The sequence below is a fragment of the Phacochoerus africanus genome, chromosome 5, assembly GCF_016906955.1.
Source record: "Phacochoerus africanus isolate WHEZ1 chromosome 5, ROS_Pafr_v1, whole genome shotgun sequence".
NCBI classification, from domain to species: domain Eukaryota; kingdom Metazoa; phylum Chordata; class Mammalia; order Artiodactyla; family Suidae; genus Phacochoerus; species Phacochoerus africanus.
In genome coordinates this window covers 95,204,431-95,216,955 of record NC_062548.1, presented here as the reverse complement: position 1 = coordinate 95,216,955, position 12,525 = coordinate 95,204,431, and the positions used below count along the sequence as shown (strand labels likewise).

Below are 12,525 nucleotides of genomic sequence, written 5' to 3'. Positions count from 1 at the left end.
GAATCAGCAAGGCTTTACTATTCCCAGGGTTAAGTAATAATTTCTGCAGCCATCAAAAATAAATCTATTGCATTTGGAGTAGATAAGTAATGAGGTCCTGCTGCATAGCACAGGGAACTATATCCAATCAATTATGATGGAACATGATGGAAGATAATATGAGAAAAAGAATATATATATATATATATATGTATGTATAACTGGGTCACGTTGCTGTACAGCAGAAACTAACAGAGCACTGTAAATCAACAATAGTAATTTTTTTAATTTTATATTTATGCATAAAATTTTAGTACAAAAGTCTTTTCAGAAGAGGATACAGAATTTTCAAGGCTGAAGCTCCTAATGATTATGACTTTTTTACATCTTAATAAAATAATAATACTGCCATTAAATAAAATAATGTCAAGAAATATTTAGCAATTATCTATTAGGTGCAGTGCATTTCACAGAAACACTGCACCACTCTTTCCAGGACTCAAGAAATTTAAAATGTATTTGTTGGTTGTGTTTACATACATTAATTTTCCTAAATTACACGATTTTCTTGAATAAATCACACTACAATTTTGGAAATATTCTTAACAGATGGGTTTAGTCTTCACCTATATTCCTTTATTTATTTACTCATTCATTCAACAAATGCAAATGGATTTCATACTATACTCCTGACATTCTGCTAAATTCTGGATAAGGAGTGGTTAACAAAGCAGACACTGCCATTATGAAGCTTCAAGTCTCTCATTATTTCTTTATACACTGAAATTTATATTAGCATATAAAGTATGCTAAGTGTCAAGAAAGAAGAGAACAGAGCTTATGAGAGGCACTGAGTGATTAAGGAAAACCTCTTTGAGGAACTGAAGATGTGAAGAAATCAATAATGAGAGTAAGTTTTCTAGGCAGAGGAAACAGCATGTTCATAGGCCCTGAGGAGGCAAAATATGTTCATATAAAGACAGATGCTTTTATGTACAAATGCAGATTCAGATATAAATATATGGGTTCTTTATAGTGGCAGATATGTAAATTATATACACACATATGTAGGTATTATTCAGAAAGTTTATTTGGGATATAAAACTAGATTATGGAATTATCTATTAAAAAGTTAAAATATGTCATTTGCAGACATAAAGCATCTGGAAAATAGATAGATGATCACATTTTAAAAATCTTCCAATCTAAGAATGAAAAATGGTTGGTGTAAATGTAGAACCTAACAGTATGTATCCTGACATTCACCTAATTGTTTGTTCCTAAGTTTCATTCATCAATGTGCTTTATGAAATGTAATGTATAAAGCCTTTCTGCATCAACAGGGACTTACTGCATTTTCCAAAAGTCATTTACTTCTACAATGTCAAAAAATGATTTATCATTCTATACTTATATTTCAAAGCTAATGTAACACGTTTAGTTTCTTTGTGGGGTAGAATGTCTTGTTAACTCATTTCTCCAGAGAGCTCTTTTATCTCAAGATGTAGCAAGAGTCCTCTGTACACTTTTCACCTTAAAAATACTGTTTGAAATCATTTGACTAGTTTTTCAAGTACCCTCTACAAATTAGTTGAAGAAAGAAAAGTTTTTACCCTTTACCTCCCTGTTCACCTGGAAGAGAAAATCAACAAGGTTCAACACTTGAGTCCCTAAAATGCAAGTTTCCAGGAAATGGACAAGTCACTTCAAATGAGAAGTTTTTTTTTTTTTTTTTCACATGGCGTTCTCGGGCCAGGGATCAGATCCAAGGTGTAACTGCAACCTATGCTACAGTGGCAGCGATGCTGGATCCTTAATCCACTATGCTACGCTGGGGATCAAACCTGCGTCTCAGTGCTCCCAGGATACCACATATCCCATTGTGCCACAGTGGGAATTCCAAGAGGAGAAATTTTGATCCAATTGTTTTTCTGGAAAATTTTCATGTAAATGAGATCAAAAGATAAACTTTTCCTGCAATGGCCTAGAAATTCAAGGCCAAAAACATTAAAGGAGATCAAATCCAAAATATTTATGAATATTTTTATCTTGAGGTAACTATTCATTGCTAACTTTCCCAGAGCAGTAACCACTGATAGCATCCTTTTCCATGGTTCCCCTGGAAGAGCCAGAGGTTATTTTGAAGAAACCTCTAGATTCAGATAACAGAGTAAAGCCAGACTGAGAGGTAAATATAGGGAGCAAAGTCAAGTTATTAGCCATCTATCAAAAGAACGCATATACATCTTTCTCACTGCTCAGTCACACTGGAATTCCATTTCCATGAATACAGCACATTCTGTCCCATCTCAAGACCTTTCCTATTTCTTCTGTCTGATTTAGCTCTTTCCTTGATTCCTCCATCCCCAAATAACGGATCCCCTATATTTGGGGGGTGGGGGGAGCAGGGAGAAGCTTGAGAACTAAAGCTGATCATTGACTCTGAACAAAAGGACAATGCTTGTCTGTAGAAATTTTCCTTTTATGAAGCAAGAACTGAAGAGCATATATCCAATGAAGTACAAAAGACATTCAAAGGTCTGTCCTGACAGTAGTTGAAAAGCCAGTGCCATATATAAAGGCATGTCTCATTTGATTAACAATATTCTCCAGAGGACTTTGGGTTATCTGTGATAAACCTTTAATTGGTAAATAGCAACCGTAAGATTAATATGTTGTGATCTCATATCCAACTTACAGATTTCTCTTGCCAAACCTGTCTACTCTTTGTAAATGAACACAAATCAAAACTCATTTAGAAGGTAAAAATCTCCTGAGAAATTAATCACAAATGTCTTCTAAGGCCAAACGGAAACCATACCAAACATTCACCATTTTATAATATTAGTGCCAAAGCTTCTCAAATGAGTATGGAAATTCAAGAAGGGCTATATTTGGCAGCAGATGCATAATGATGAACTGATGATGGTGGTGATGGTGACAATGATAATAGCTATCCTTCTTTTTTCAGGCCCGCATCTGTGGCATATGGAAGTTCCCAGGCTAGGGGTCGAATTTGAGTTGTAGCTGCCAGCCTACACCAGAGCCACAGCAATGCCAGATCTGAGCCGTGTCTGCAACCTACACCACAGCTCCTGGCAATGCCAGATCCTTAACCCACTGAGCGAGGCCAGGGATCCAACCCACATCCTCATGGATACTGGTTGGGTTCGTTATCACTGAGCCAAAATGGGTACTCCTATCCTTAATACTTGCTATGTCCCTGGAACTCATAAACAGTTTATAAGAAATAATATATTAGAATATGTATTATTATTTCCATTTATATAATGATGAAGCTGAATCTCAAAAGGTTTAATAACTTGCCCCAAAACACATGCCTGATAAGCATCAGAACTGCAATTTGGTCCCAAGCAAACTGGTTTCAGCTTTTTTACACTTAACCATACTTAACTACTGTGCTTCTTAGGAGGAATCCAAGGTGGTCAAAAGAGATTGCCATTTAGATAGAATATTAGTAAGCCTCTTGGAGAGAGAAAGATGCTAACATCCTTGCTATTGTGTATACTAAGCAATACATCAATTACTTTTCAAACCTTCACTCCTTTAATTCTCATGGTAACTATTTGTCAACCTGGCAATCATACTGAGGATGTTTGAAACTCAGAGCAAAAAGGTGACTTCTCTGAAGTCAAAAGCAAAAACACCATCCAGTCACAGCTAACCTAGTCACAGCATGCTGCTTCCCTCTGCACATCTTTCAAGATCCCTTCGAAGTAGAAGAGGCCACATGAAAGTATCCTAGGATCTCAAAATCCTTATCATTTTATGAGGCTTTGAACACTGACAAACTTGCCAAGATGCAGGTAGGCACAGCCCAGCAACTTTTCTTTCATGGGCATTAAATGAGTCCAGGTGTTTACATTTACTAGTAGGCTAAATCTTCACCTGCATTAGAATCAGAGCAGATTTTTATACATTTCAGGAGCCCTGGTAACAGAAAAGGAAGCACAATACCCTTCAGGTTTTATTAGAATTCTGGATATAACCAGATACTCAGAGATTCTACAATGCAGGAGCAATTAGAGAAATGGCCAGTGTCTTTCCTTTCTCCCCCTTTGTCTGCATCCCTCTTTCACCTAGGATCTATTTCTCCCCAACTATCAAATGTATTTAAATTATTATTATTATTATTATTATTATATTATTATTATTTTGCTTTTTAGGGCCGCTCCCACAACACATGGAAGTTCCCAGGCTAGGGGTCAAATTGGAGCTGCAGCTGCCGGCCTATGCCACAGCCCCAGCCACTTGGGATCTGAGCCACATCCGCAAACTACATCACAGCTAACAGCAACGCTGGATCCCCGACCCACTGAGTAAGGCCAGGGATCGAACCTGCATCCTCATAGATACTAGTTGGAATAATTTCTGCTGTGCCACAATGGGAACTCCCTAAATTATTTTTAGTGTTAGTTGCCATTTTGGAAAGTTGTGTTCAAACTTCCAATCAAATCCAACAGAATATATCACCATCATAGCAAAGACAGTCATGGAGTTTTTTGCTAAATAAAACTTGAGACTCCATTAGAAAGGAAATGAAAAATTTAGCTATAGTTTCCCAATAGTGATGAACCTTATATTTAAAAAGAATATTAATAATTTTATAGCTGATCAGGTCTCTATGTGTTACAATCAATAATCAAGTAAATATAGATCTGAATTCTATACTTTTACTATTTCAAAAAAAGCAAGGTATAATACTATTACATGAAGACTTTAAGTGGTTTTATAAGAAATGAAATAAACCATTAGTTATTTCTTTTATCACAATAAAAACCATAACTTAATAGATGGAGTGGATGAATTTTTTTTTCTTTTTTTTTTTTTTCTTTTTTAGGTTGTAGCTATGGTATATGGAAGTGCCCAGGCTAGGGGTGAAATTGGAGCTGCAGCTGCTGGCCACAGCCACAGCCACAGCAATGCCTGACCCGAGCCATATCTGTGACCTATACCACAGCTCAAAGCAACACTGGATCCTTAACACACTGATCAAACCTGCATCCTCATGGATAGTAGTTGATTCTGTTACTGCTGAGCCACGATGGGAAATACGAAGTTGCTGACACTTGAAGTATGAATTGACCCATTAAAATTATTTTTAATGATAATTTTTCAATTTCTTAGTTAACTTTGGAGGTCATGATTAGAATTGTTAATGTAGTTTTGTTTCTTGTTCTATCTTATATAACTTCTCTCTTAAAAACTTTTAATACTCTCCTTCCATAAATATTTTAAGTTTTCTATTTGTAAATAAAAATTATTCAAATTGTTTAATGCTTGTCTTAGTTATTTGAAATTGGCTTCTCAATCATTGCCATTTTTTTCTTTCTCCCTAAGCTTGTAAGCTTGGGTCTGGTTTTTAATGATACTATTTTTAATTTGAGCTAATTTTATCCAAGATGTTGCCTAAGAATGCCAGATGTAAGAGAATGCTTCATCTAAGGAATCATAAAGATAGTACCTCTGGAGTTCTTATTGTGGCTCAGTGGTAACAAACTGACTAGGATCCATGAGGATGTGGGTTCGATCCTTAGCCTTGCTCTGTGGGTTAAGGATCTGGCATTGCCATGAGCAGTGGTGTCGGCTGCAGATGTGGCTTAGATCCCATGTTGTTGTGCCCATGGTGTAGGGCAGCAGCTGCAGCTCTGATTTGACTCCTAGCCTGGGAACTTCCATATGCTGCAGGTCAGCCCTAAAAAGCAAGGAAAAAAAAAAAGAGAGATAGTACCTGTGCTGCTCTGAAAAATGAAGAGAAAAATAACCAAAACACTTTCTCTTCAAACAGAGAGCATATGTTGATGATGAATAAAAAACAAAGAAGAATATTTAATATTGGCTCTGGTTGCACTCCAACGAACAACTAACAAGAAGTAATCTATGAGATTCAACAATTATACTTGATGATTTAAGAGTAATAGATGCAGAAAGCATTTAAGTTTGGGCTAAGATGCAACAAATGTGAATCCAGCGCAACTGGTTTGGGGACATTAAGATTTTGATTAGCTTTCCTTGTCAATATTAAATTATTCCATATTCCTTTGGAAAAATAATATAATATCCTGTTTTAATTAGCTCTATCAGTTCTAAATCTTTGCTATTACAATTTATTTTATAGCAAAAAAGTCATAAAAAGAAATTATAGGTACATTTTCAAGCCAGATTTATGTTTATTTTGTAAATGGAAATGCTAACTTGGTATTTTATTTCATTTTGTTTTACTGCATTTTTGACTTATAATTTAGTTTAAAACTCAAAATATCCATTCTTCTATAAGAGCTAGACTATCTCAATCCATTCTCCTAAGAAACAGCAATATTGACACTAACACTGACCACCAAAATGAACTGGTTATGGAAGCTATATGGTTAATGGATAAAATAGATGATTATCAATTCTCCAGTTCTCTAAATAAATGTACAAAAAAGAGAAAATTGACAATACCCTAATCCTTCAACATTAAATGCTTTATCCTTCTATCTTTCATATACATACTAGCTGTTTCAAAAGTATTGTTGAATTTATTCATTCCTGAGTCACATACTAACTTTATTCTAACTTTTTTTGGGGGTGGAAGAACATGTATTATTTTTTACTTTCTTAAAAAATGCCCTTCATCCTCTTGTTAGCCAAAATTCTCTTAGGAGTTTAAATGGTGTCAGGCTGTCCCTCAGTCAACTTAGCTGAAAGTTATACAAGGTAAACCTCTCAATCATTATTGTCTTTGACACCTTTTTAATCTTTAAAGATACTACTGGGGCATTTAAAAAATGAATATTTAATATTATTATTTAACTTATTATCCTTAGAATTGTTTAATCACAAATATTGCCATATGCTACTTTCTAGGACACAATTAATTGTTATTCAATATTACAATTGAAATTTTGTGCAAATTGTCAATTCTTACCAAAAAAGAATAAATACCTATCAAGCTATTTACCTAGCTATATTCATATATTGTTATAAAGCTGAAACTGATAAACTAGTATAAAAATAACTGAAACTATTAAAACCAGAACAAAAATAATTGCAGATATTACCAATGTAAAGGCTTTTGGCCTAGAAAATTTATATCAGTTAATAATAATATTGATAATAAAATAAACAATAAGTTTTCTCTTTTTTTTGCCTTTTAGGGCTGCATCTGCAGCATATGGATGTTCCCAGGCCAGGGATCTATACCACAGCCACAGCAATGTAGGATCTGAGCCACCTCTACACTACATCGCAGCTCATTGCAACTCCAGATCCTTTAACCCTCTTAAAGAGGCCAGGGAGTGAACCCATGTCCTTATGGACACTAGTCAGGCTCTTAACCTGGAACCCCCGTGGCCTCTGTAACCTACACTGCAGGTCACAGCAATGCCAGATCCTTTAAGCCACTGAACAAGGCTAGGGATTGAACCCACATCCTCATGGATACTAGTCTGTTTCTTAACCCCCTGAGCCACAACAGGAACCCACAAGTTTTAATTGTGAACAGTCACTTCCTATGTTCCTGTTTAATCTTTTTTTTAACCTAACACTGAATACAGTTCTGGCCCATAATGGTCACACACACAAAAAAAAATACTGAATATTGATTGAACCTTCACATCAACTTTGCAAGATAGATGCTATTATTACCTTCATTTTCATAGATAAAGAAATTGAGGCATAAAAATGTTTAGTTACTTGCCTACAGTCCCTCTGCTAATTAGCTGAATAACCAAAATTTGAATCCAGATTTGTTTCTCTTTACTACTGTGCTTTTTACTACTGTGCCTTTAGGGAAAACATCCTAGAAATAGGTAATTCCCAGTGATAAAATTTTTTTCAGAATATGGAAAATGATAGACAACCACCTAGCTATTATCATAAAATTAGAACTTCCTTATACAAAAGACAGAAAAATGTAGTACCCATACACATACACAAATCCAAAATCCATAGGCCAATTTATATTATAGTGATTGTTACAAAAATCCTAGTTGACATACTCCCTACATATATTCAGTAGCATGTAAATGAATAACCCACTCTGTTAAAGATGTCTGGTACATGTAGTGTCTTTTACTGAGTCAGTCCCTGTGTGATACTTCATATAATAACTGCTTTTGGCTTTGCAATTCTGAGGTAGCTGTTATTATGATCATTTTACAGATGAGGAAATATGCTGCAGAGTTACACAGCCCTTAAGTGTAAACCAAGGACTAAAGTTTCATTCTTTCTGACTTCAGATGCCACATATGACCATGTTGGGTGTGTACCAAGAATGCTGTGATGTTTCAAAATTAGGCTGTATTTTAATACAGACCATTAGGACAACTGAGGGAAAACAAACAAACAAAAAATCATTAAGATAGATTCTGTAAAAATATTTAGTAAATCCAATGCCATTCTTGATTCTTTAAAAATTCAAGAATAGAAGATATAGAAGAATATTCTTTAGCATGATAAGACTAAATCTATCTTAATCAATTACCAACATCATGCTTAATGCTAAAAACATTCCCATTAAAACACGAAATAAATTTTTATGTTTCAGCTTTGTCATAGATATGTCAATCAATGAAATATGACAAGAAATGGATATAGTCATTTAAAATATTGGGAAAAAAGATAAACGCAATTACATTCTGCTTGCTACTAAACTGAAACTTCACTGTTGGACATAAAAACAAATATTTTGAATAACATAAAGGTGCCAGTCTTCAGACAACCTTTCTAAGAATGAGATGATCCAATCGAATGCATACATTCTCATAAAGAGTGATAAAAGATGTTTAGCAAAATATCTTAGAATAAAAAAGTAATGTATGAGTTTAATAAAAGTATATAAACATTTTTGAGGCAAATAATCCTTAATGTTGACTCTGGATTATGAGTTCATTGAAATATATCATTTTATTTTCCCTATTTGTGCTGGAAAATTTCTGTAATAGAAAGAATAAAAAATGAATGGTAGTCTCATAATCAAGGGACCTTCAGTTTTTGTTCCTTACTATATATGTGACTTTGAACAAATGATTCAATTCTTCTGCAATGTTTCCTCATTTAGCTCAACATCTTCATTTTCTAGATTATTTTTCAGTTCTATAATTCTATTCTATTCCACAATAATATCCTTTTTTTCACATACCTTAATATATTTTAATTCATAATGATTCAATTTATGAGAACTACCACTGAGCAATGAATGTAAAATGTAGCCAAAGAAACAAACAAAAAGGAAAGGAAAAGTAAACAACCAAATATGGTTTTTACTGAGATGCTGAGATGCCTTGGCAACAATTACTTGATTTGAGTGGTGAAGACCCTACATTCACAGTTGATGTTTGCCATCAAAACTGTAGGTACACTTATTATGGTTGAGACCAGGGGACTTTGAGGTAAGCTAGATGTATATAGGGAATAATCTGTAATTTTTATTTGTAGAGGGTGTTTATTTTCATTTACTGATGACACACAAAGTTTCCTAGGTTTCTACTGTGTATAACTTCAAAAAATATAGCCTAGAACACAAAGGAAGAATATATTCTGCATGACTATATTGGCAATGCTTTTGATTTATATGAAATTATACTTCTATGATGTTGGTACAGTGAACACAACAAATCTCTGTTCACCATGTAGGAAGAACTTTTGTTAAGCCTAAGGGAGATGGCATTGGCAATCTGGGAGTTTAACTCTTATGTCAAGCTAAGGCAAATATATAAGGCAAGCAACAAGAGCAACAGTCTTTACCAAGAGAACATCAGATATTCCCCCATACTTAAAGAATAATGTGGAAGCAGACCCTCTAATTCGCATATACTTCAACACACACACAAAAAATAATTTCAAGTCTAATTTCTTTTCCAAATTTATATATGGGGGTGTACTTATATGCAAAATAATGTCTTAGGCAACAAGAAAACTGATAAAAGGTAGCAACTGAATAGGGGGAACCAATGCTAGCATCTCCTTTTTGTCCTGTTTCTCTGTTCCTGAATACTAGTGGTTACCATATAGAAGCTAAAAATACGGCTGAGTGGATATTTTGCCCCAAGGTTTTAAGTTAAACTATCCAATATGAGCTGACTCATTCACATTATACTAGTCATAAAAATGTTCTATTGTTCCCCTATTGATAGTTTGAGACTGCCCAAAAGCTGAGTTTTCCTTTAAAATATCAGAACCCTGAAAGATAAAATTGTAACATCTTCTGCCTCTCATTTCCTTTCCAGAAGTTAGACCTTTGAACTGACTCTCATTAGGTACAATGCTTTATTTCCATTTTATTTGTTCAGGTTATTTAAAACTTTAAGTTGCAAACAACCATTTATTTTGGAGATTATAAACAGGAAATTCATACGATCTCTCCTGGTTCATTATTTTAGGTTATCCCAAGACATACCAGGATACAACTGCTGGAAGAATTTAGGACTTTTGTCAAAGATTCTTAAAATAATGGATAATAAAATACCAAAAATCTTAGAATAGGAAAGAGATCTCAGAGCCAGATCTCTCCTGATGCAGGGAAACTGTTCCAAAATATCTCTGACAAAGGACACTTGAAACCTACCAGTTATGTTATTACTTCTCAAAGCAGCCTATTTGTTTTTGAAAATCCTTTTGAAGTGAAAGTTACCTCTCTTTAATGTGTCTGTAGTATGGATCAATATAGTGTAATCTGTCCACTTTCCCCAGTGTAATCTGTCACTTCACCTTTTTGTGAACGGTCATCCAGACCACTTTCTTCCACCCTCAGCTCAAGTCTTCTCCTGGAGAGAAGTTTTCCATTCTTTAACTCTCAATCATTTAGAGAAATTTTTCTAAGCATTTACCCTCAGATACCCACTTTTGTTAGTAAACTCAGATTCTAAAGGACTTTAACAGAATATACTGGCCTACAATGCAACACATAAGATGGGTACTAAACAGTGTGATATCTTCCTTAATTAATGCATTATTCTTCCATCAATATTGTCTGGGTTTTTAAACAATCACACTCACTAGTTTTTTTTGTTTGTTTGTTTGTTTGTTTTTTTCCACTGTACAGCATGGGGACCAAGTTACACACACATGTATACATAATTTCTCCTCCCATTGTTGTGTTGTGATGTAAGTATCTAGACATAGTTCTCAATGCCACACAGCAGGATCTCATTGTAAATCCATTCCAAGAGCAATAGTTTGTATCTGTAAACCCCAAGCTCCCGATCCCTCCCACTCCCTCCCTCTCCCCCCGGCAGCCACAAGTCTATTCTCCAAGTCTATGGTTTTCTTTTCTGTGTAAAGGTTCACTTGTGTTGTATATTAGATTCCAGTTATAAGTGATATCATATGGTATTTGCCTTTCTCTTTCTGATTTATTTCACTCTACCATATGACCCAGCAGTCCCACTTTTGGGCATATATCTCAACAAAACTTTCCTTAAAAAAGACACATGCACCCACATGTTCATTGTAGCACTATTCACAATAGCCAAGACATGGAGACAACCCAAATGTCTATTGACAAACGATTGGGTTAGGAAGATGTGGTATATATACACAATGGACTACTACTCAGCCATAAAAAAGAATGACATAATGCCATTCGCAGCAACATGGATGGAACTAGAGACTAGTTGTTGATCTGAACTTTTAGTAAACTAAAATTCTCAGACCTCTGAACACTGTTCATTAGCAAGATCTCTTCTCTGTATTTATTCTCATGGATTTGAAAATGCAATTACAGTGTTTTAACCACCCCCTCCAGAACTTCCATCTGTGTTGCTTTTACTCCAACCTTTTTTTTTTCATCCAAAATACTCCCTCCCAATGCTGCTATCTGAAAACATGAACTCTCTTCTTTATCTTGGGCTTAAACATCCTCAGATTCATATTACCCTTTCTAGTGTATCATCCTGCTTGATGGAGAAGATCAAATCTAAATAGGATTCAAAACCCGCAGATTTCTTTCTTCACCTGTCATTATACCCTCTCACCTACGCAGATGCCTGATCCATCATTTTCAGAAAACAGAAACATCCCCATATTTCACAAGACTGCTTATTCAGGCTGGTGTTTTCATGAGTCCATATTTATAGGCTCAAAGCAGTATCTCTCTCTCTCCCTCTTCTTCCCTCCCTCATTCCTTCCTTCCTTCCCTATCATTGTCATCACCATCATCAATCATCATCATCACATTTACTTTAACAGGCATATCTTGAAATACCTTTTTAAAAATATTTTGAGTTTTAAAATCTTCTATGGAAATAGAATCCTGAGAGCTTTTTCATGGCTTTGACATGCAGTGTAGAACTAGGTGTTAAATGTGCCTGCGGGTGTGTCCTAATTCCATGTGAGACAAGTCACTGCTTCTTTTCTTTTTTTTAATTTATTTATTTTTATTTCTTTAGATATATATTTCTTCTACTGCACAGCATGGTGACCCAGTTACACATACATGTATACATTCTATCACTGCTTCCTTTAGAAAAACTGGGAATAAGAATCCTATCTGCCTCAGAGATCTAATAAGGATTCCATGAGATCTTTTTTAAAACTAAAATG

General features: G+C 34.8%; 1 protein-coding gene across 5 annotated transcripts in view; it reads right to left on the bottom strand.

Moving 5' to 3' along the window:
- NRXN1 (neurexin 1) overlaps positions 1-12,525 on the bottom strand; it is a 1,110,288-nt gene that overhangs the window by 181,331 nt on the left and 916,432 nt on the right. The gene's annotated exons all lie outside the window — the stretch shown is intronic.